Source organism: Periplaneta americana, chromosome 5 (assembly GCF_040183065.1).
Source record: "Periplaneta americana isolate PAMFEO1 chromosome 5, P.americana_PAMFEO1_priV1, whole genome shotgun sequence".
NCBI classification, from domain to species: domain Eukaryota; kingdom Metazoa; phylum Arthropoda; class Insecta; order Blattodea; family Blattidae; genus Periplaneta; species Periplaneta americana.
In genome coordinates this window covers 70,305,766-70,331,725 of record NC_091121.1, presented here as the reverse complement: position 1 = coordinate 70,331,725, position 25,960 = coordinate 70,305,766, and the positions used below count along the sequence as shown (strand labels likewise).

The following is a 25,960-nucleotide window of genomic DNA, read 5'->3' as shown; positions in this document are numbered from 1 at the left end:
ACGTTAGAAGAATAATTTTCAAAGCCAATTGAAAATTGTCACTCTGAGGTCGGAAGCATACTGCATCGGATATTCTGTCTCAGACAGGACGATTTTGTCTCTGACCGTTAGCTATGACTGTGATTACAAACATTCTTATGAGGCTGCAGCATACTGCATCGGACATTCTGTCTCAGACAAGACTGTTTTGTCTCGGACCGTTTGCTGTGACTGTGACTACAAACATTCTTATGAGGCTGCAGCATACTGCATCGGACATTCTGTCTCAGACAAGACTGTTTTGTCTCGGACCGTTTGCTGTGACTGTGACTACAAACATTCTTATGATGCTGCAGCATACTGCATCGGATATTCTGTCTCAGACAAGACTGTTTTGTCTCGGACCGTTTGCTGTGACTGTGACTACAAACATTCTTATGAGGCTGCAGCATACTGCATCGGACATTCTGTCTCAGAGAAGACTTTTGTCTCGGACCGTTTGCTGTGACTGCGACTACAAACATTCTTATGAGGCTGCAGCATACTGCATCGGACATTCTGTCTCAGACAAGACTGTTTTGTCTCGGACCGTTTGCTGTGGCTGTGACTACAAACATTCTTATGATGCTGCAGCATACTGCATCGGACATTCTGTCTCAGACAAGACTGTTTTGTCTCGGACCGTTTGCTGTGGCTGTGACTACAAACATTCTTATGAGGCTGCAGCATACTGCATCGGACGTTCTTTCGATACAGTATGCTGCCGTCCTGAGTCGTTTCTGATCAGCGTTTAGGCATTTAGGGATCCATTTAGCAGATAATTTTTACTACCCAAATCATCAGGTACGAAGTAAAAGACACGTTAATAAGAAATATTTTAAAGTCTCTGTTATAACGTTGATCCTCCAAAGTATGTCATGCATGGCATCGATATTTTCTGGAGTGATCACAGGAACAGATGTTTCAACACAGTATTCATCTTTGATCTAAGTTCTATCACTCTTGTATTCCGTAACACAAAATTGTTATGGTGGCGTAAGAAAGACAGTGATCTGTCAATGTGTTCAGAGTATCTGCATAAATTTTCTTGCTGCACAACTCAACTCTTTAAAGTAGATACTTTATCACCGGCCGATACTTAATTTTATCAGAAATGATTTTTTTACCTGATATAGTTTCTTTAAAAATTTACAGTAAAGATTACGTTAAATTTTTTGTCATCAAACATGAAGTAACTATTCATGAAACATACCTCTATGAAATAAAAATATAATTGTGTGCATGCTAGTATTGATCAAATTTATGTCTTGCCATGGCTAGACTCACTTGCAAGTAATCTACCAAAGAAAGCTAGCTCTGCGCATACAGAGGACTCTTGTCCTTATTGTATCCAGGAGGCTTAACTCAATCTTTATATGAGGAAAATTATACGGGAAGTTACGGATCAATATTGACGCAGTCTACACCAGTCATGCATCAGACATTGATGCGAGTGTTCCCGGCCAGGAGTCGAGCTGAACTATCTGCACCACCACCAATACTAGGCCTACTGCTACTACTACTACTACTACTACTACTACTACTACTACTATCAGTATCAATATTATTATTACTAGCCGTACCCGTGCGCGCCGCTGCACCCGTTAGAAATAAATATAAAGTAATTACATAATTAAAATAGGACATTTGATCCAGGGAACATTCGTGTTTGATAGAAGGATAAATCGTTTAATATGTTACTTAATTTAAATTGCATCCAAATAATTAAAATGCGATCATTTTGGTCCAGAGACACTCATTTGGTGCAATGACAATTCCTTTAACATGTTTCTTAATTTTTATTACATGCAACCATAGTTTAATGAAGATTGACATCATTTAGATTTAATGTGTATATTTTATTTTACTTGTTATAGGTTTCCATTGAATTATGGTAATAACTTAATTTTAACCCTTGTTTTCTACGTATTCAGTAAATGGCGCTTGGCCCACTATGGTTGTGAACCCTTCAAATAACTTAAATTATATTATATTATATTATATTATATTATATTATATTATATTATATTATATTATATTATATTATATTATATTATATTATATTATATTATATCAGAAGTTACTGTAATAACATTATAGCATTATGTCCATCTAGAGAAACTACACTTTCCAATGGTGAAATAATAATTAATTATACAAATCGGTTAATTTAGCTTCCGATATTACTTCATACAAACACAGAAACATTCTCTGTAGGCTATCTTTCATAGCTTTCGATTGTTGCTGTCCAAAGCCCCTTATAGACGAAGTCATTTGTTTTTTAATTCATTACACGGCCTTAGATGGCAGTTATTTTAATTTTAAAACTCATGTATCTCATTAAATATCAGTCCTATCAAAATTTTTCAAGGAATAAACCTTATCGAAAATTACTTTTAAAGAACCTTTTGTTATGTAACATTTTTCACAAAAATCAATAATAAGCGAGATATTTCGATTTATTTCATTCAGGCCCCCTTATAACCCCTCTTTTAAATAATGTATTTTGAGTGTCATATAGCCTAAAATCTAAGTTACAACGAACTTAATTTACATTCCAATTTTCATCGAAATCCGTTCAGCCATTATCGCGTGAAAAGGTAACAAACAGACAGACAGACAGACAGACATACAAACAAAAATTAAAAAAAAGCGATTTTCGGTTTCAGGGTGGTTAATTATATATGTTAGGACCAATTATTTTTGGAAAATCGAAAATTACCAGAACAATTTCGGCTAAAGATTTATTATTAGTATAGATTATTATTATTATTATTATTATTATTATTATTATTATTATTATTATTATTATTATTACTGTTGCTGAAGAATACTCAACACTTAAAATTTATTAACCGACTATAAGGTTTTTAGTCGTTATTTTGAATCTTACAAGTGAAGGGCTCTCTAAAAAGGGTATGGCTCCACCTTTTGCTGAAAATAAAGTTTTGCGTTTTCGTACGTTAAAAAATATGTCCGATCATTTAGTGCAAGAATGGTATGATTCCGAGCATTTGGTAGTAATTTACAGTGGAATTGGAGCTGAGCGCCAAATCGTTTCATTGCAAAAAGGAGGCAGCTCTTGGATCTATAGCCTATACAGAGTGAACTGCAAGTAGTGTCATTAATTTCAGGGGGTTATTCTTTGAAATATTTCAGACAAAAATGATTCACGCAATTTTGCTCGTTTTTGCATTCTTTTTGAGATTAAAAAATTTTTTATACGAAACATCAGCGTATTTTTGGAAAGTCATTCATTTAATTCCAAAAATGCTCAGTCACTTTAAGAAAGCAGTGTGTTATGATAATAAATTATTGAAGGAATTTTAGTTTTGTTCTTTAAATGTCCAGAAATTTGATCCGAACAAATGTAACTGTTCGTTCTGCAAGGGAATTTTACAATGTTATATTTGTTCGCGTCAAATTTCTGCACATTTAAAGGACAAAACTAAAATTCTTTCAATAATTTAAGATAATACACTGCTCTCTTAAAATGACCGAGCATATTGGTGATTAAATCAATGGCTTTCCCAAAACACACTATAAAATGTTTCATATAAAACAATTTTTATCTCTAAAAGGAAGCAAAAACGAGCAAAATTGATATTGATATGATATATATTTCTTCACAGCACTTCTTAACATGTAATGGTGAACCTCACATTTCTGTATCCGGTGCCACCATTAACATATTATTACAATAACACATTATTTGCAGTACACGTCTACACACATACTCTCAATTACCCTATGTACCTTTTTTGTTACTTTGTCAATCTCCCCTTCAGTATTTCTCCTACATTTCATTTGCTATTCTCTATTTGTTCATTTATCCTAATATATCTATACTCCTTTCACATCCCCCTTTTCCTCTAACTACTATTCACTAAAATCTCAAATTCAATTTTTCTCTATAAATTATCATATTGAATTATTTGTCCTATTTGTTCTTTGACCTTCTATTCATTTACTGTTCCTACGTTCAACTGTTAGTACTAATTTTATGCTGTCACTTGTTCACTTCTCTTAACCCTTTCTCACTATTTTCACTCATTCCTATTTGCGCACGCTTCCACTTTCTCACTATTCTACTTACACCTAATCCATTGTCACTATTCCTACTTCCTATAAATACTTACATTTTATTCTACACATCTGCTTATACACTTTCTCTCTCCCCTATACTTATCAATCTTTTCCAGTTTCACTTTACTTGCACTTTATGATCACATCCCCAATTTTTTAGCAAAATTGTATTAAACGTTTTCGTTTGAAATATGTCAATGAATAACTCCCTGAATTTAATGACATTACTTACTGTTCAACGTGTGTGCGTGTGCGTGCTTGCGTGTGTGCTATGTCTTGTGCTGTAGTTTATGATACTGACACAGTAATGCGAAACGTGACTAATTATATTATTAAATTTTATTCCAAAAATGAGTAGTTCCACAATTTGTTTATATTTACCCCCTCCTAAATTGCGATTGTAATAAATGATTGTGTGATAAAATGAAACTCATAGGTACCTGGGACATGCTCTGAAAAGGAAAGAAGCTCAGTTAAAATTTGAAATTTTTAGAACGTTTTTTGTAGTTGTCCACAACTTTGTAAAAGTGGAGCTATCTCGTTTTTGCAGGGAGCCCTTCACTTTCTTCGCCATAGAAAGCCACTGATCTTTATATTTCTGTGAATGCTTTCATGTTACATGTTCTACATAATTTATTTAAATTTTCCGCTATTTTTGTAGATTTTCATTAATATGCATTTATTACTTGGCTGCCAATTTATAAAACTATGACCATAATATATTTCTAATTCATATGAATCTTATATGGGTATATGATGCAGTCTTGTTGGACATCTCAATTTATTTCTTGCAACTTCATTGACTTCGTTCTTAACTTCTTATTTATTTTTTTTTTTTTTTAACTTTCATATGCAATTTGAATGACTTCGACTGAAATGGATTGGAGAATATCTTTTTGTAAGATTTTCCAGTATAGATTTATGTTCACGTTATTGAAAGTTTGAACCATTGTCTATCAATATGAAATTTTCTCTATTATAATGCCCATAATAATAATAATAATAATAATAATAATAATAATAATAATAATAATAATAATAATAAAAGTCATTCGTTCGGCAGATTGTGAATGTCCGGTACATTCTTGGAGTGCCGTAGCATTGTGGAGCATAGGGAAGGGGAACATTGTAACATACACCGGATGGGAGAGACGCTTAGGCAGTGGAGAAAAGTATTAGATTGACCCACCGAATATGCGCGGGGACGAGTGGAATTGTTAGGGTCGTTTGGGATAGTGAGGAAGTCGGATGAGGACGGCGGGCGGGGGGGGGGATTGGGAGAATGTCACTCAATATCGACGATGAGGCATTTCCACTGGTGCATGCAATCCATCCCATGCTGCAGTGAATGCACTGAGCCCCTGTTCGTTTGTACGGCCTCCCGCTATTGCGAATGTTCACGGACTGGGGGGCACGAGAGAGGGGAGGACAGAGGGATTCGCTCGCGACTGGGAGTGCAATTAAAACCCCCTGCAGCTTTCCCACCCTCCCCAACAACCCTTTTCCCCCTGCCAGTGCCCTTCAATCACTCTACACTCATCCCACGCTCTCTCCTGTTTTCCAACACTATAGGGACCGGTGCTTCCCCCCGGCAACTATGCAACCTGCAGTGCTGCAATGCACAGTACGCACTGGGGGAATTATAAACAGAAAAGGGAAGAGAAGACTCTCCGGGATGATATCAATTATTAGTTTTGATAAAAGATGAGTGAGTGATGGCTATGCAGAATTAATAATACATTATAGGTGATTTTTTTTCGTTCAGGTGGCCTTTGTGCACGAGCGGGGATTTAATTGTTTTTGTGTGTATTCGCTCCTGTTTCGTCGTACTGAGGAAGCGTTGAATTGAGATGAATGCTAGAATGGTTGTCAACAAGTGGTAGTCGATGATTTGTGTTGCAAAAAGAATAAATATATTTCATTGTCTAAAAAAATTTTGAAAGAAAATGTATAATTTAAAAATTATAATTTAAACTATGGTACAAGTATTTGTATTAAAAATAAAGACGTGAAATTTCCTACTGGCAGATTATTTACCGTATTTTCCAGAAAATAAGTTGCATCTAGATTTAACTGCAGTTGGTAATTAACAAGGTCGAAAATTGCAACCATTTTTATTTGTTTTTATTAGAACGTTCTTTCCTCAAGAATTTTATAAATCATTCATTTATCTATATATTTCGAGGATATATTTTGTATTCAAATCGTGGCCCCATAACATATTAAACTTTAAACGCTTTTTTTCGGAATCTACATTTCCAAGTTGTTAGTGCACTTTATAGAAAAACTATTTGAGCTGGACTAAACGAATTTTTCAGGCTGTATTACAGTACTTATGTATAATAATGCTAACCTCTCAGATTATTATATTAAAAAATGCTGACCTACATTTCATTAAATGAGAGAAAAGAAATTTTTAAATTATTATAAAACTAAATATCCCCAAGAAAAGATCCTGCTCTTTCTGACAATAGTGTCTGCTAATTCTCTAAATATATGTGATTATAATTACTTTGAAATCTGAAATGTAGGAAAGAAAGAAATTACACCAATGATGTGTTTGTTGTATAATTAATAAAAATTTAATTGTGTTACTTCTTTTTTCAAGAAGTAAAACAATGTATTATAACTTCTAGTACATATTAAAGAGTAGAACGGGGATATAACAAGCAAAAAAAAAGCATGTATACCCTAGTTTTAGAAGTTGAGATATGACAAAATAAAATGTTATATTTCTACAACTTTTTGCATAGCTTAGGAACCAATTTCCATTAAAAATAAAATGTTAAACAAACAATTCTGCTAGTTTTAACAGTGGATATTTTTTTCTTCCTTCGTCATTGACAAATACCATCTTTCTACTATAAATTTCACTGGCGATAAATAACCTAAAAGTTAATACAGCGTTGTTAAGTAACAGATTAAAAGGCTTTTAAATTAAACGCTGCACTACAGTTTAAGAAGTGATTTTAATGTACGTTCATTATTAGGTTTCAGGAAGTTACATGTCTACATTTTTACATGAAATCAATTTATGCAATAATAATTACAAACAAGTGTAATATAAATAAACAAAAAATTTAGCACTCCAGAAGGACTGATATAATTTCGTGATAGTACAAAGGTATTTTCGTGATAGTCCTTAATTCAAAATATTTAGGAATATTCAGTCAAATTTGTAATCCTTCAGTCAGATTCATGCCTACAACCAAACAATTAAATTTACTTCGATATTTTGAAAGGTCTTGACATATTTCGTGACACCAATGATCACAAACGACGCACTGAATCCGTCTTTTACCATGATTGTACTTTTTTATTTTGGTAGTTAGGTAGATACAATAGATAGCGAGTTTTCGTAAGTTAGAGGATCAGTGACAGGTTAGGTTTGGCTTGTTGAGGCTTTTGGAATACCTTTCATGTATGTTTTTGGTAGAAAGATTTATACAGTAAATATAAAGCAGGTTTCTGTAAGTTCGAAGATCAGTTACAGATAAGGTTTTGTTTGTTCAGAACTTTACTATGCCTTGAATATACTCTTTTTTGTAGATACTGTAGGTACATAAATATAATTCTGCTACATTTGTGAAAAGTAAGTTATTTTGTATTTTTTTCTCGTAAAAATTAACCATTTTCAGCGACTTTTGAAATTAGTAATATTTCATAAGGTTTTAGAAATGTAAACTGTTGAACTGTGTTTTCCACCATTTTTCGGTAATTTTCGTTCTCTTCTTCTTCTTCTTCTTCTTCTTCATCTTCTCTTCAAGTATTAGGCCATATTACGACCTCACAGTTGAATTTTCAATCCAGGGCTTTTTGAACGACCGAGAGATCTCTTCCCGTTTGGACGATAGTGGAGCATGACTTTCGGAATTCTGTCTCTACGCATGCGATGCACCTGTGGAGTAACGGTTAGCGCGTCTGGCCGCGAAACCAGGTGGCCCAGGTTCGATTTCCGGTCGGGGCAAGTTACCTGGTTGAGATTTTTCCCGAGGTTTTCCCTCAACTCATTACGAGCAAATGCTGGGTAACTTTCGGTGCTGGACCCCGGACTCATTTCACTGGTATTATCATCTTCATCTCATTCAGACGCTAAATAACCTAAGGTGTTGATAAAGGGTCGTAAAATAACCTACTAAAATAAAAATAAATGTTTTATCCAGTTGTTCCGATAATGTTTTACGTGATTAATTACAGGTTCTAGTTGTAATTCTTCCATTACATCTTCATTGCGTTTGTGATCCCATTTCGTATAGCCTATTCCGATGTACTGTATATGCCATAAATTTCATTTCATTGGCCGTTATTCTGCTTTCGTCTTTCTTCCTCAATGTCCATGCCTCACTGCCGTAACAAAGTACAGGTCTCGCCAAGGTGTTGTATAGGCGAATTCTAGTATGCCTTTGTACTGGGGAAGGTTTCATAATGTTGTTAATTATTCCCATTGTTTTGGTGCATATAGAAATTTTCTGTGAAATGCCTACTTCATCGAAAAAAAGATAATGTGTAGGCCTATCCGAGATATGTAAAATAGTTTACTCTTTCTAATATTTTTTAATCAAAACCTATTTTGCTATGAACAGAGTATTTTCCGCAGAAGGCCAAATTTTTAGTTTTTTCTTTATTGGTTTTCATATCATATATAATTCCAATTTTCGTTCTTGAAAGCCATAAAATATGGCCATTTTTTAAAACAGAAACAAAAAGAGGCCGTCATGACGGGCTATTACCAAAAATTTAATTGAAATGCCATGCTAGCGTACTTCCAGAAAAGTTCTAGATGAAGGCCATGTTTGAAAGTACTGGAAATAAACACCATACCACTGTTCGCTAACCAAGATAAAATGCTATGCCTGGGGTGGGGCGCGGGGATAGCTCCACCAGCAACAGGATTCTAGGACTGTCATTGGTGGGTGTTTGTTCACTTCTCTGTAGTAGCCTGTGTTTCAATAAAAAATATCAGATAGAAGCAGCAACGTTTGAGTATCTTTGTAACAGAGTTGCCAGTGCTAGTAGACCTACCAGCTCTAGAACTTCATGAACATTTTATTACGCTTATACATTTTATGAAAATCCAGTATCTTTCCGGAGACAACAGAAATTAATTAAATATTCAGTTTTTCAAGTTTATGTATACAAGCTTTAAAATCTGTGATCATATCGTGTAAGTAGGATCTTTGTGTATATCAGCAGGCCGTTTTTACGATTGTCGTGTTTTTTCTATTGTTATAATTGGCTTGTTCATGTAACTGATTTTAAATTTTGATTAATGTTTACGGTATTGGTGACTGAGACAGTATAGAAATTTTCAATCCGGCATTTGCCTTTGTGATTGAAAAATACCAGTCAGATGGGTGGGCCGCGGGATTTGAAGTCGGGACCTCCCGAATGCAACTCTGAAACGTTACCGTACATGAACCAATATAAATATAAATTACAGAGCATCACCTATCATAGAACAATTAATTTATTTCCACGATAAAGCCAACTCGCACTTTAATGAAATGTTGTAAGTCTGTCTTTAAAATGAAAATGTTATACGCGTATACTTGTTACCAAATTTAACAAAATTTATGAAGACAGTGCTGTGTCTTCCACATTTTCTGCAGCACCAGAAGGTGTGTTCTGCTCTTACCATAAACAAAAATGAATTGAACTCCATACCCACATGATCAGTGGACTCCTAATGAAGTAAAAACGTAAAACATTCATCTGCCCAAAATTTTTCATATTTTCAAAGAACTGACTGACTTGGCAAAATCATTCAAGTATTAGTTCAAGACCAAGTTGTGAATTTGAATATAGGATGTACAATAATTACAATGATTGATGAAATGAAGGTGATAATGCCAGCGAAATGAGTTCGGGGTACAGCTCGAAAGTTACTCAGCATTTGCCCTTAACGGGCTGACGGTAAACTCCGGAAAAAACCTCAACCAGGTAACTTGTCAAACTAGGATTTAAACCCGGGCCCGCTCGTTTCACGGTCAGGTATGCTAACCTTTACTCCACAGCTGTGGACTACACAGTTTAAACTGTGGTGTGCTCAGTTCAAGTATTTCCCAATACTTATTACTAGAATCCGGATTTTCATGCACTATCAAACCTTAAAACATGCATTATCATATAAAAACATGCTATTAAATCTAAAATCTTCAATTTGGAATCGATAAGGCATAAACAGAATATTTGCAAAGTTTGAGAAGTGTAACAAGCTTTTATAAAAACATGCATTTGCATGGAAATCCGGGCTCTACATAAAACCAACTTGTAAGTACCGGTACTGATTATTATAGATCTATTATGCATTACGGAATTCACATACGCATAATTTATCCGGGCTTTATGTGTAAATTTGTTTTAAAAAATGCAGCTTTATGAACACATCTCATACTTTTGTCTGGTGGCAAAGTCGTTTTCGTTCTGAAAAGGAATTTTTCAATGTTGTATTTGTTCGAACCAAATTCGTGTACATTTATAAAAGACAAAACTAAATTTCTTTCAGTCATTCATTATCATAATACACTGCTCTCTTAAATCGAGTGAATATATTGGAAATTTAATCAATGACTTTTCCAAAACAAGCTATGAAATGTCTCATATAAAACAATTTTTATATTGAAAAGGAAGTAAAAACGAGAAAAAATTAGCCTATATTAAACGTTTTTGTTTGAAATATCTCAAAGAATAACTCCCTGAAATTAATGGCATTACTTACGGTTCATCTATATACTGTGTACTGTAGGTACTTCATATGTATACATATATTATACATACATACATACATACATACATACATACATACATACATACATACATACATACATACATAAAATCTCACAAAATTTGTGCACAGCCATTACTTTCTTCTGTCTCTTTCTGTCTCTAAAAAATCTCTTTCTCTCTTTTACGCACGCACACACACACACACAAACACATACACACACGACCGAAGTTGCGCTTACAAAATATAGAAGAATATCCACACAATAGGCTAACAGAATTTAACAGGAGGAACCACGGTTTCCAAGTTACCGTTGAATAACGTAATTAATGTGTTTGTATAGGCATAAGTATGTTTTGAATTTAATTAAATACAACAGGGTATTTGCACATGTACTCGGCATGCTTGCTTCTCGCGAACGTAGGCCTACAGTATCTGTAGATGACTTCACAGCGAACTTACTAATATTTCTTCTTCGATATAACGAAGTTTTATTAACAAATTGTGCCGAACTCTTAAATCATAAAAGCTAGCTGAAATCGAAGTACAGATACGAAAATCTCGTATTTAATTCGTATTTCACTCCCAATATGTAGGCTATAGATCCAACTCGTGTACTTTGGGCGTCAAAAGCGACTGAAGACGTGGAGTGACCGAAAATTGTTGCATGTTTTCAGTGATTTTGTAACAATATGTTTGGCCTACTTATAAAATAAAATAAAATAGAATAAAATAAAATAAAATAAAATACGCCCAATATTGAAGTATTCTTTGATTTTCATAACGGTTTGTGTTATCTTTTACAAGTATGCTGAGCTATTTGTATTTAACGACGTTATGCGCCAGCGTAAACTTTATTGCACGTTATAAAAATCTGATTCTGTAAAATATACTCACGTACACACATTATATAAAAAGACATGCATGGGCACAATAGATCTCTTTCTCCCACATAGTTAGGCCTGCTTTATGGATTCCTCTGTTTCTAGAAATTATTTTAAATTCTTTTTTCTCCCTTCAAAGAATTTTTGTGTGTTTGGGTCCTAAAGATGTCTGAAGTTTCACTTCACACCGTTGAGAATACTCTGAAACACAAAGATTACGTCTCTGCATTGTGATTGATGGCATCTGGGAAGCTTTGTTTAGAAACAACATTATTCAGTCTTCAGTGAGCGGAGCTTTCCTCCGAAAAGTCGTCAACTTTAAAATATATACTGCATGGGCTCTTGATGTCTACATTTAAACCAGGATGGATGACCGGCGCGGCGATCGTAACGCACGTGGAGTCCGCCGCTGTGCGCAGTACAAACAAAAAATTGGTTTTAATTTACCAAACCTCCTCGGGCAAAATTCTAGTTGTCGGGGTTAATAGATTAATAAACGTATCATTACCGCACTGCTTGTAATTAAAAGTGCACTCATACCTTCGCTCTGCTCGACGTCACGAAGCTGTTGACGGATATGTTTTACATATGACAAACTGTTGTTAGCATTTTTGTTAAGAAATTAATTTCCTTTCTCTAAACATTAGAAGGAAATTATTTAAATTGTTTCTTACTTTTCTACGTATTATATTTACTTCTTTCTGTTATTCGACTTCTTTCTTTTCACATTCTTTCAGCCATTTTAATCTTTCTCTTTTCCCATTTTTCCATTTCTATTTCTTCTTAATTTCTTCCTTTACTTGTCCTTTCCTTTCTTTACCCAGTCAATCCAGCGAATAGGGATTATATACATTGGACACTCAGTGAATTTTCCTATTTTGTTTCCCTGTGCGCCGGCGTTTAGTTCCACTTTCAAGCGCTAGAGGTTAGTGTAATCGAGTCCACGCTAAGATAATAATTGAATATAAGAATTGAGACACAGGATCCAAACATCGCCTACCTTATTGCATAATCCAGTAACGCTTTGCTTCAAATAAATTTAAGTTAACAGCTTCTCCTTATTTCTTAGTGTTAAACTAGTTGTAATAATATTTTTTTTATGTTTTATACATAATAAATTATATTATAAAATAATATACATTATAAAATTATGTATCAAATTCGTTTATATTTGTATACAATATATTATAGCCATATGGTTTTACTTCTCATAGGAGTTTTGTTTTTCCATTTTCAGCGCTATAAAATCATTACATATTCTAATTGTTGATGGGGTCAACGTCTCAACTCTCATTATAGAGGAACTCTAGAGTCTAGACATTATAGATAATGACGGATTTATTATTTCATCGGCCCAAATTATTTTGAGTACAAAAATGTACCTAGATGTATAAATTGCATGTATGTTATATTCCGCTGTGTCGACTGATAACTTGTGTGATGTCAGCGCCAACTCTAAGGAAAAAGCAGAATCTCACGCTCAAGTTGGTTTGAAGGTCATTGAAATCAGTCCTGTTACATCAAAGGTACCGACGCGAAGTGTCCATACTTGTAATTCCCTATAAGCTGGTCACTCTCTCTGTTTTCTCTAATCTTTATTTTTGGCTTTGTATTTAATGTTCATTTCCTTTTATTCCTCTACTAGTCATACCCATGCGCTTCGCTGCACTTGCTACAAATATATTTTTTTCTCGGCATGGCTTAGTAACTTATGGTAGGGAAGGTACTAAGAATTTTTTAATATCAACTTCCATACAGTTTTACCAAATTCCTGGTGCTTTAAGAAATGTTTAAGAAAAAACCTTTTTTGGTAAGATTATTTATTTTAATTCTCGTTTGGTTTATTTATTTGATGGTTTCAAACTTTTTCTTCTTTCTCCCTAAAACTTCAGTGATACATTACTGTTCTTATTTATTTTTTTCTTCAATTCTTGTCATGTTTTATGTTTTCCACAGACTATAGCTTTATGATTTGTTATACATATTATGTTGTACAGCATATTATAGCCTCTGAATTTGAGTTTTACTCGTTCGGGTATACTCAGTAAATGCAAAAAGTTAAATGAATATTTTCCGCTTGTTATACAAGGCCCCTTTAAATATTCGCAGAGTCATTTGTTTTCATTTTATTATATCAGCTTGATTGAGGCGGCACTGACAAAAAATGCATTGCTATTTTAAATCCATATAGGCCATCTCGTTAAATATCGGTACTATAAACATTTTGCTTAGAATAAAACTTGTTGGAAAGATTTTTAAAACAACTTTTGTCATGTAATGTTACTCTAAAAATCAATGTTAAGTGAGATATTTTGATTAATTTACTTTAGTCCCCCTTATAACCTCCTTTTTAAAGAAGTACTTATTTTGAATGCCATATAGCTTAAAATCTGAGTGGGACCTAATTTATTTTACACATAAATTTTCGTAAAAATTTGTTCAGCCATTATTGCGTGAAAAGGTAACAAACATACAGACATACTTACAAATGGCTTTTAGAAAATCCGGAGGTTCATTGCTGTCCTCACATAAGCCCGCCATCGGTCCCTATCCTGAGCAAGATTAATCCAACCTCTACCATCATATCCCACCTCCCTCAAATCCAAACTTGACCAAACAAGGGTTGCGTGTGCTGTCAGTCAAGTACTTCGCTTGCTAGATGCACGTACGTCGTCGACTTAACTCCAGTGATACTTAATCTTGTAGCCTCGCAGGACAAAGTAGGTCGATGATGGTGATTATGATGATGACATATTTTAATTACTTTTGTTTGCTCTTCATGAAGAGACAGAGACACTGTCGCCTTGACGAGAACTGTTTTTCCCTTATTCGGGAAACTCAAAACTTCCTCGGATTATCTGGTAACAGTGGACTCGTCGGAACTCCATTCCTAGCGTTCTTCGCACTCATAAGTTGCATGCACTGTGTCATGAAGTGAGAGAGAATTTTGAAATGAACTGTACAGCTATGTATGAATAATATATAAAGAGAGCGGATTTAATTCCGAAATTCGAGGAACTGCAACGCCACGTATAGGAAGAACCGTGATTGTAAACAAACGTATTATAAATCAGAAAGCTGTGGTCGCTTTTTGTATTGGCTGCCAAACAAAACAAAAAATAAATAGTAGTTCAATAGCTGCAAGTCATAAACATAGCATTTTATTACGGTGTTCCTTTTACAGAGCCAGTGTCTGTCTCCTTAGTAATTTTTTCCGTCCCAATCAGATGATACAATCAGGAGCTACAAAGTCTCATGCCCACAAAGGTGAAATTTTTTTGCAAAATATTTTAACGGATACCACATCGATAATTAATCACACGAACGGAAAAATTTCTACTCGGATTAAAATTTTGTTTTATACCGCATTATCCTTTCATATTTCGGTAGGTTATTAGAAATGGCAAAAACTGTTCAGATTGAATTTATTTTTTTGTGTGTGTTTCATATTATTAAAAGATGACCGAACTAGACTGTAAACTACAAAGTTATGGAAAATATAATAACAAAAGAGGGAAGCGGCCATTTCATGCAGGGAATATTAGTATAATGGGATAATAAATTGATCTAGAAAAATTCACAGAATAAAACTTACCCAGGATTATTCATTCAATTGATATTGAATCAAAAATAACATTCTTATACAATATTCATCTAAATACTAGATTAACCATAGCGTTGTTATCTAAGCCTTCATGTCTGGACTCATTGTGAAATGAGTGTTGATCAGAGTTATAGGAAAGAAATTTTCTCATGTTATTTCAGCCAGTGTACTGGACCGGTGCCCAACCAGTATCGTGATGAATTTGGGGAGCTACGCTAAATAGGAAAATCCTGTTTCGTGAACAAACTACAGCGGTTGAAGGGGAGGGTCATCGTGCTGACACACGTTACCCCCGTTCTGGTTGGATGATCGTTCACTTCTGCTGAGGCATGTAAACGTGAGGCTAGTAGTCGGCTGGTCGGCCCTGAGTCTTAGTGGGCTATTGCGCCGTGGATTTATTTTTTTTATTTTACTTTTTCTTACTAGGTTATTTTACGACGCTTTATCAACAGCTTAGGTTATTTAGCGTCTGAATGAGATGAAGGTGATAATGCCGATGAAATGAGTCCGGGGTCCAGCACCGAAAGTTATCCAGCATTTGCTCATATTGGGTTGAGGGAAAACCCCGGAAAAAAACTCAACCAGGTAACTTGCCCCGACCGGGAATCGAACCCGGGCCACCTGGTTTCACGGCCAGACGTGCTAGCCGTTACTCCACAAGTGTGGGCTTATTTTACTTGTGCGGGATAATATTTTCGTCAAATGATTATCGCATATTTAATTTTGGATAAGTTTCTTTACCTTCATATGTGTGTTTATTACTATTTAACACTTCATTTCTTCTGTTTGTAATGATCTAATTCTTTATTAGTCCTGAAAATTGTTTTGCAATACTTAGCTACTAGATAACATTTCATCTTTGCTGTTTTCAGTGAACTTTTTTGTGAGTTATTTTGTGTATTGTTGTGCAAAAGCTTAGTACAAGATAACACTTTTCTGATGTTTGCAATGAAATAATTTTTTGGCTGTTATTTCGAGTATAGTTATGCAACACTTTTCTACTAGACAACACTTCATTTCTGCCGTTTGCAATGAAGTAATTCTTTATTGGTTGGTTTGTATATTGTTGTGCAACACCTTACTACTAATTAGCATTATATTTCTGCTGTTTACAGTGGACTAATTTTGTATGAATTGTTTTGTGTGTTCTTGTGCACAACTTCACTACCAAATGACATTTCATTTGTGCTGTTTGTTATATTTTTTAGTGTTCAGATTTTTATTAAAATGCCCAAGAGAGGTAGCGACTTAGGAAATTCGTACTAATCATTCCACGTGATAAAAAAAATACATTTTTAGGTTAGGTCCCATGAATCGTAAACTGTTTAGTCAAAGCAATGAATTTCATGTTGTCAGACAAAATACATTTTAATATTAAATCATATTAATCTAATAATTATCAACATTATGTGTGAGAGGTCAAGAAGGAAAATATACTGTTTCACAAATTATTGAACCATTTAGAAAACGCCCCTCAACATAAAGACGAGATGTGGTAAATAAGTAAATAAGCAAGACATTGTTATTGCTAATACTATATTATTATTATTATTATTATTATTATTATTATTATTATTATTATTATTATTATTATTATTATTATTTCAGCACATGACATTGTGATTTTACCCTCTTTGGTGATATCTGGCATTAGTTGGCAACACTGAAGAGACGGCCAAATTAGCCTTTTAGGAACTACTCTTACGTGATCCTCACTATAAAGGAACACACGTATACAGTAGCTGGATAATTATTTTTAATAAGCTTACAGTAAGTTAGTGATGTAATTTTTTTTAGGGATAGAAATGATATTCTCATGATTTAGCGTCTTCGCTTCACAAGAGAAACCATTAATATATGTCATTAATTTATGATTCAATCATTTGCTTTGGGTTATGCTGCTTTATTGTAAGCAAATGAAAGTTGTGAGTGTTGATTGTATATATATATACACACACACATTATTTTCAAAATTTTCATTTAAAATGCATATACTATAAATTAATATTTCTCACATGTCCTTTGTATTGGGTGTCTTCTTCTCTTCTTCTTCTTTTGGCATACAGCTCTTATACTTTAGCTAAAGCCTCCTTTAAAACAATAGCCCAATCACTTCGGTCCTCTGCCTCTTCCTCCAGCTCCTGATTTCCACTTTCCTCAAATCTTCCTCAACACAGTCTAACCATCTCAATCTGGGACGACCCCTATCTCTCTTTCCCTCCAATGTTCCAGTGAAGATCATCTTCGCCATTCTTTCATCCTCCATTCTATTTAAGTGACCTACTCATCCAAGTCTTCTAATTTTTATCGAAGTTACTACATCAGGTTCCTTATATACTTTTTCTAATTCCAAGTCACTACGGATTCTCCAATTATTTTGTTCTTTAACAGGACCATAAATCTTTCTCAGAATTTTCCTCCTCCATCTTCTAAGTTGTTGTTACTGTTCAGTCATTGTCCATGATTCACACCCATAAAGCACTATGGGTTTAATTATTGTTTTGTATATTAGTAATTTTGTCTGCTTATAAATATACCTTGTTCTCATGACTTTGCCTAAGGCATAATAACATCTATTCCCTGCTGAAATTCTAGCTTTTATATCTTTACTGCATTCATTGCCCCATGTAACCACTGAACCCAAGTATTTAAACTCATTACATTCCTTAAATTGCCCTAAGCCAATAGAAACCATCTTATTTTCTTCCGTTCTTATCCTATTTTTTATGTGTTCATAATACTGTTTTACCAGTATTAATTTAAAGTCTAATCTCTTTTGTTATCTCCTTTATTTCCTCATATACTTCATTTATTGCTGATGCTGATCTTGTTATTATAACAACATCATCTGCATAGGCCATGTATTGCCTAGTTCTATTTATTATACTGCCACCTGGGTTTATAACTATATTACGTATAATTTTTTCTAAGGCTGTGTTAAACAACAATGTTGACAGTGAGTCTCCGTCTAAGACTATTTTCTGTCATAAAATCATTTGATAATTTCCCACCAACTTGGATCTGATTAACTGTTTTCTTTATTGTGATTTTAATCAAATCTGGATACCAAATTCTTTCATTGTGTACAGATGTTGTCGATTTATGCTGTCATAAGCTTTTTTAAAATCTATGAACAACTGATTGGTTCCAATATTATATTCGTATGATTTTTCAAATATTTGTCTGAGTGTATTGGGTGTCAGGACACATGAAATGACACTTGATTACTGTGGTATTGTAAAACGTTATTAATAAAAATAAATATAGAATAACATTAATTACAGATTGAATTGAATGAAATAACTATTTATATTTCAAAACGAGGGAAAATAATACGTCGGTATCTTTGAAACGGTACATGAAACGAAACGTAATTACTTACCAATAACTACCCAATTCAAGGAATTGTCGTTTTCGGCTTCCAATTTACTACGATATTTACAAATTTTGTATTCGTGGATAATTTCATTAATATGCTGGAAATTGCCTTCTATAAGCGTCGTTTGTATGTCACAAACATTGATTAATTCGCTCTTATACATTTTTTTTATTTGTGCGGTTCTTTTATTTTATTATCGACTGCATTATCACAGCTCGATCACTTAATTCCTTAGCTATTTTGCGTGACTCCATGTGTTGAAAATGAAATTTATTTTTATATTCGATAAACACCGAGTAACATATTTAAAGAAGCCACCGGCACTCTGTAGCTTAGGTAGTCGCACGTTTGTCTACAAATTCGGATTTGCGCTTCAGTGTGGGTTCGATTCCTGCTTGGATTGATAACTAGTTTAATTTTCTAAGATTTTCACTCAATTGTAAGGTGAATGCCAGGTATTCCCACGACGAAACCTCACCCTCACTTCGCAAAATACCACCTAGCCCATATCTTTTCAACGGTATTCTCAAATTCTTTCAGCCAGCTAGTGACTAGTGTATAATTATTGTTCTTAGTAACCTGTTCATTCATCCGTAGTAGATGCCGTGTCCACGGTATTCTATACTGCTCAATTTTTGTGTATAGTTCATTTGTTACTACTGTAATTTATTTTTGTATCCTCATTCCTTTTTTATCTAGCAATCTGTAGCGCCCCATTGCTCTCAGAAATTTCATTTTTGAAGACTGCATTTTCTGTATATGAAATTTCTTCATAATCCTGGCCTCTGATCCATACAACGTTGTGTTTTCCATAATTTATTGCAATTATAGATCAATCACAAATATAACATCAGAACCTATTTATTTATGACCTGCTTAAAAAAAGGCTTGCAAGAAGGTACTTGTGAATCACTCTTTCATTTCAAATAATACGCACAGTTATCTTCAAATGTGCGGTATTACACTCGGAGTTATAATTCTTCGGAAATGTCTTAGCATTAGTTTCTAAAATCGTCATTATCACATTGGATATGAGAATAGTGAAGCCCTGCCCAGATAAGAATTATCCAACCAATCACAGAAAATAAGTTGTAAATAAGAAACTAAATTGTAGATTTAAATCATAATTCATTGTGCAGCTGACTGTAAGAAGCCAGTTGAAGAACAATATAAATTAATGCATTAAAATGTTACCTATATGTTCTGAAAGTATTTATATCTTTCTTGAGACATCACAGCTATGTTAGAATGAAACGTCATTTAATTTATACTCTCTGTTGATTAGAACTTTTATTTCACTTTATATAACGTACATTGCAAGTAGTGTATTATATGCTTTATTGTTTTAGAGTCCAGTTTAATATAATTTGAAACTCAAAGTTGTGTCTTTTACCTAAAATTTCTTAGCTGTAGTTATTAACAGTTTGGAACAGAAATGAGTTCCAGAGGTATTTACTTGGGGGATAAGATGGTAAACACTTGCACTGACATCTCTACTCCGGTTGTCTGTATAGGTGGGAGTTTCATTATTCCACTATCTTATGGACCTCCATAGCCTGTAATAGGCATAGCTTTAGTTATTAATAGGGGGCGGATGTTGATGAAAAGTCGTCTTCTTATTTTTCACATTAGGACGATGCCTATTATTATATAAATCTATTCTATGTTAATATCAACGTACAAAAGTAATTTCTTATATTGCATTTTTTGCACTTTTTTTTCCGTTTTTGAACTATTACGTCATTTTGATATTTTTTCGGCATTTCTATTACTTTGAAGAACTTTCAGATCATTTGGAATGCATTTTATTTTATCCTTTACCGATCGGTCTGTTAAATCATTTTCTATACAAATAGGTAAGTAATCACCTACTGAATAAGTGAATAACAGTGAAGTTTGAGTTTTATAGTTTGGAATAGACTCTGAAGTCCATCTTCATTCCACAATGAATGCACGCTGCATCCCCAATTTGTTTTGTCATTCACACTCCCACATCTTAAACATCTGGTAACAAAAGTGAAGCGCGGAAGGAGGAGCATACGGAGAATGAAGGCACTGACATTGACCAACCTGATTGAAACACATTGTAAACCCTCATTAAAATCTATAGTTTTCCCTTAAAACCTTCATGTTCTTTTCCTTTATCTTATCCAAATTTCAGGAATTTGCCTCCTCTCTCTGAGATTTGCAGGGTAGTCATTGAAACAAGGTGACTAATTTTTAAGAAGTTGTAGTGCGAGTTTGGTGAATAATATTTAAATGTCATTTTCTTTTAATTTGATGTCATTTTTCCATTAGTTCAAAGGCATTTTAATGATCATTTAAGTAGATTTTTAGTTCATCAACATCCGCCCCCTAGTTATTAACTATTAACTACTTATTACAGCTATAGGAAAAAGGTTTCTGGTGCACGGGTTCACGGAAGAAGTTTCGAATTGAAAAATTTGAGGGAAAATTGAACAGCTTACAGCGCAATTTCTTCTGTGCAGTTATAAACAGACTGAAGCTCACTATGATAGCCTGTGTTATGGATAACAAAAACTGGCTTATGGTTTCCTAAAGTGAATTTGTTATTGACCTGCAACTAACAAATGAAATTGTCTTCTTTCCTGCGCAACGTAGTATTCACTAGATGTGTGATAATTAGCTCCTTGGCATCATTTGCTGCATGTTTTTTGCAATGCCCGCAGCAAAGATTTCGATTTTTCCACCTGCCGTTTCGTTCTCGTCGTAGCTTTCTCCAGCAGGCACGGCCATTTATCAGCGTTGTTGATAGCTGTACGGTCTCACCCTACTGGGATACTTGAAACAGATTTCGTATTATAATATTCCAGCTAGTCCTTCTCGACAACAGGACATAAATGTAACTTCCGGATTATATTAATGAAGTAGGGTCAAGTATGATTATTGTGATATAAAAAAATCAATCTTTTGCTGTAATTTTTCTATCAAAGCTTATGTGAATAAATGATACACGGAAAAAAAACAATCAAAGTCACAATTCTATTAAGGGTGATGTCATCATCTAATTCAGTATATTATTAAAGCATTTGTGTTTTTCTTATCAAAACTGGTAAAGGATAATCATCACCACGGATACAATCACCCTTTCCCACTTCTTGATTAAGAACAGCAATAAATTTTGCGGTAAAGGCTATACTGAATTGGATGATATCAATCTTAAGAGAATTGTGTCTTTTCATTGCTTTGTTCATTTATCCTTCAAATTTGAAAAAAAAAATTAATTATTAATAATAATAATAATAATAATAATAGTAATAATAATAATAATAATAATAATAATAATAATAATAATGTCGTACTTCAGACATAGGTATATGAAGAGTTTCGAGTTATATTTGTTTTTTATTTGTAATAATGGATAAAATTAAAACAAAAACCATTGTATCATAGTAGTCTTCTGTGTGGGCTATTGTGATACACTATAGGGCTATTCCGATACAGTACTATAAATCTATCTGGCCATATTATACAAAACAGTGACGTAAGGTTGTTGTGATACACACAGATGCTTAATATATCGCCTGTGAAAGTTTGGTTAGAAACATATTAAAATTGACAAAGATTTAGCAAATTTTGTAATTACCTCTTTCTTCCGTAAAATTTACTGCCAATGCTAAAAAATTGCTGCCTCTCCTTTTTTTTTTTTTTTTTTTTTGGTAATGAAATAGATTGAGAAAATTGTTATACAGTTTGTATTGCTAAAATACTCTCAAAATATATTTTGAAATAATGATGAATTTATTTTCCAAAGTTGTGTTGAATTTTAGGAATAAGAAGGATGAATATTAAGCTAAATTGTTAGGTAAATATCTAAAAATAAGTTTATGCATGTAATTTTTAAACTTATACAGCACTGTAGTTCCAACATGTCAAATTCAAACTTCCCACATTTGCTGAGATAATATGAAATATCTCTCAAGAAATAATTCATTATTTTAAGTCAGAAAATTAATCAACTTAGTCAATTTATTTCACAGTAAACATAATATCATAATAACCCTTCTAGCGTAACATAATAGCCCAGAAAAGTGTACCATAATAGCCCTTCTCACTCGGACACTAATTACTTCTATAAGATCAGCATTCAGAGCTTTTCTTTAGAGAAAAATTAAGCTGGTACTTACAAATGGCTTTTAAGGAACCCGCAGGTTCATTGCCGCCTCACATAAGCTCGCCATCGGTCCCTATCCTGTGCAAGATTTGAAGCTGGCACTATTCTGAGTAAAAAAAAAAAAAAAGAATTAAAAATTATCCCATCTTTATCCATTCAAGATTAATAACAAAAGTAAGCAAGTATTACATCAAAGTTTTTTAACACAACAAAGCTACCTTCTTTTTTAATGCTCTGTGAGGCTGATGATATTTTTTTTTTTCACTATTGCGCCTTAAAGAGCATAAAATATACTTCCATAATAACACTTTAAAATATTTTTTAACTTAGATTTTGGTACATTCTGAAGTCTGTATCAGATTAACCCGACTTTTTACTGTATCATATTAGCCCTACTTGACTCTACTGATCACTCAACACATGGTTATGTGCTCCAGTTTATACCCTGTTTTTCTTTCTTTCTTTCTTTGCATCACCCTTAAGCCTTGACATTTATTTTACACTGATAATAATGATTGTTTAATAAATGGAATTTTCTTCTTTTCAGTTTCCCTTCACCGATACAGAAGTTCACGTGCATACGGACAGCATTTCCAGCAACTCATAATCCAGGTCCAGGTATGATTTCAAAATGTCCATCTACAGATGTTAAATGTTTGGTGAGGGGAAGTGGGCAGTATAATGATATACAGAGACTTGATTAAACAGAAGTGAATGTATTATGTTCCCAGTACAATGATACACATATTATGAAAAATGAAGGCGATATTTGTATATGTTTATCATAACGGAAAACCTATAGACGACTCATATTGCTATAAAAAGAAGCTAAGCGGACTGTTTTCTTAAAAGCTCAGTTTTGAAGTCCTGACATAATTTATAAGTTAAGTTCGTTAACTTGAGGAACAAAGAAACTTATTAAAATATAGACAGAGGAATATTTTCTTGAATTTGACGAAATATCGAAAACTTCCGGATCAGTAAAGACTGACCAGCAAATGTCAGCTCCGATATGTTGTAAGGAAGTTCCTGTATCAAATCGGTGTACAGTGATTTGTATATTCTTACTGTGAGAGTACTAATTGATAATAGAGGCAAATGAATAATAATTGCAGTTATATACTTAAATCAATGCTGAATAAATAACATGTTATCTCTCACTATATAGGCCTATTGTACTTCGTGCCAGTTGAACGAAACTTAGCTACCGTTACGCGAATTTTTTTATCGGCGTTCACATTGCTTATAACTGCTGGCGACAAGAACAGATTAGCTTCAGTAATTCAAATATAAACTGTTTATGTAAAATTTGTTATGTTTAAGCAGTTAAAATGCCATTTACTTACCTAAATAAATAAGGAGATGCTGAAACGGTCTTAATTTTTCAAATATTTCAGCACCTATTTATGAAACTATACGTCATTCGTTGAATTTTCTTGAGAAATGGTGGCGATGTATTTGACTTAAAATTGTATAATCTGTTGCAAATACTGCATTTTGATCAATATTATAGTTCTGTTTACAGGAATTAAATACAGATACAAAATATATCGATACAACTTAATATATTTTAGACAGCAAATCCAGTAGAATAAGAAAAATGAAAATATAAATGTTAGTTGAAATAATTAATTTATATTAATCGTAAAATATTAACTTTTCGACACGAATTTTACCATATCGCACCCTTAAAATAATACTATCGTAACTACCAAAAATTAGTTTCGAGTTTATGCAAGATAAATATTTGAAAGTCGTATGAAAACTCAGGGTTACCAAATATCAGTATGAGTCCTGCAGACTTTGTCCTTCAACTTAGAGATGGAACAGTTCTACTGTTTCATAGAGGATTAAATAAAGATTACAAAACTGCCTGCAACTTAAAATTCAATTTTTGTGTGTTATGACAGTATTATTCTAGGGGTGCTATGTACTGTATTTTACAGTACAGTAGTTCAATTGCTTCAAAGACTTATTACATAAATTAAATTTATTGTGTTAACTTGCATGTTAAACTTTATGTTGTCTTAAATTACAATGGCGTATATACAGGATAGAAATGATACCACTGCAGATTGGAGAGGACAAGAGAATACAAAAAAAACGGATAAAACCCCTATTTTGTGTTTGTAATTAAGTGCACGGTTAATGAGAAAATTAGGTTTAAAGTCTGCGTAGTTTGGCAACAGCGCATCGCCTGCTCATCTACGAATAACATAAGAACTTAGGTCTGAATATCCGCATTCCGTCCCTAGTCACTGCAGTATAACTGCTAGACTTCCTTTTAGCAGGATATAACAATACGTATTAATATTTTTATTTAATTTACAAGACAACTGTCCATTTTACTTAAAAACCACAAAGGCATAAATCATCTAATGATAACAGTAAATATCCGAATCATAAGAATAGTACTTTCGAGTAAAACGGTATTAACATTTTGGGGGAAATTATTTTTTCTGAGAAAAGTATTATTTGGAACTGATATGTTATTACAATTATTTGTTATACTCTAACCAAGGAATAAGCCGTTAAAATCTACACAGTTAAATCACTTCCACTCTATACACATGGCGAAAGTAGATGATGAAATTTAATGTGTACCGATACTAGATTTTAATAACAATGTTATTGATAAATAATGGACATTTCAAAACTACTAATGCAGTGAAACAGTTTTACAGATCAATAAGATTTTCATAGAGACTTCAGCAAATTTGTTACGCAGTGATTGCTCAAAGTCAAGCTTTGCCTTCACTTTCAATAGCGTTCACTTTTCTGTATCATTTGCTACATTCACCCACTATTTTTATTTGGGTTAAAGTTGCAGCAGTTCTTTTTTACCTCATCAATCTAGTTCCCTGGATCCTCCTCATTTGTCTTTGACCTTCGATTCCTGTTGTACATCACACTTTCTTGGGGATGCACCAACCTTCCATTCTGTCTGTATGGTCACTCCACTGTAGTGTTTGAAAACGAATGGTGGTCACGAGGTCACTTTCTTTGAGTAACTTACATAATTCTTAATTTTATTTTATCCTCCGTTAATTTGTTATTATCACAAGTGTGGCCAAAAATTCTCCTTCCTAAGGTGTTTATGATATTTGCGAGTTGCTTTCTAAGGGTTATG

The 25,960-nt window shown here is 33.5% G+C and overlaps 1 protein-coding gene across 1 annotated transcript in view; it reads left to right on the top strand.

Annotated features, from left to right (window-relative positions):
* Positions 1-25,960, top strand: part of LOC138699819 (protein Wnt-5b-like) — a 2,020,855-nt gene that overhangs the window by 580,114 nt on the left and 1,414,781 nt on the right. The window contains exon 3 of the mRNA XM_069825994.1: positions 23,378-23,448. The gene's annotated coding sequence lies outside the window, so the exon portion shown is untranslated. The remainder of the gene's footprint in view (positions 1-23,377; positions 23,449-25,960) is intronic.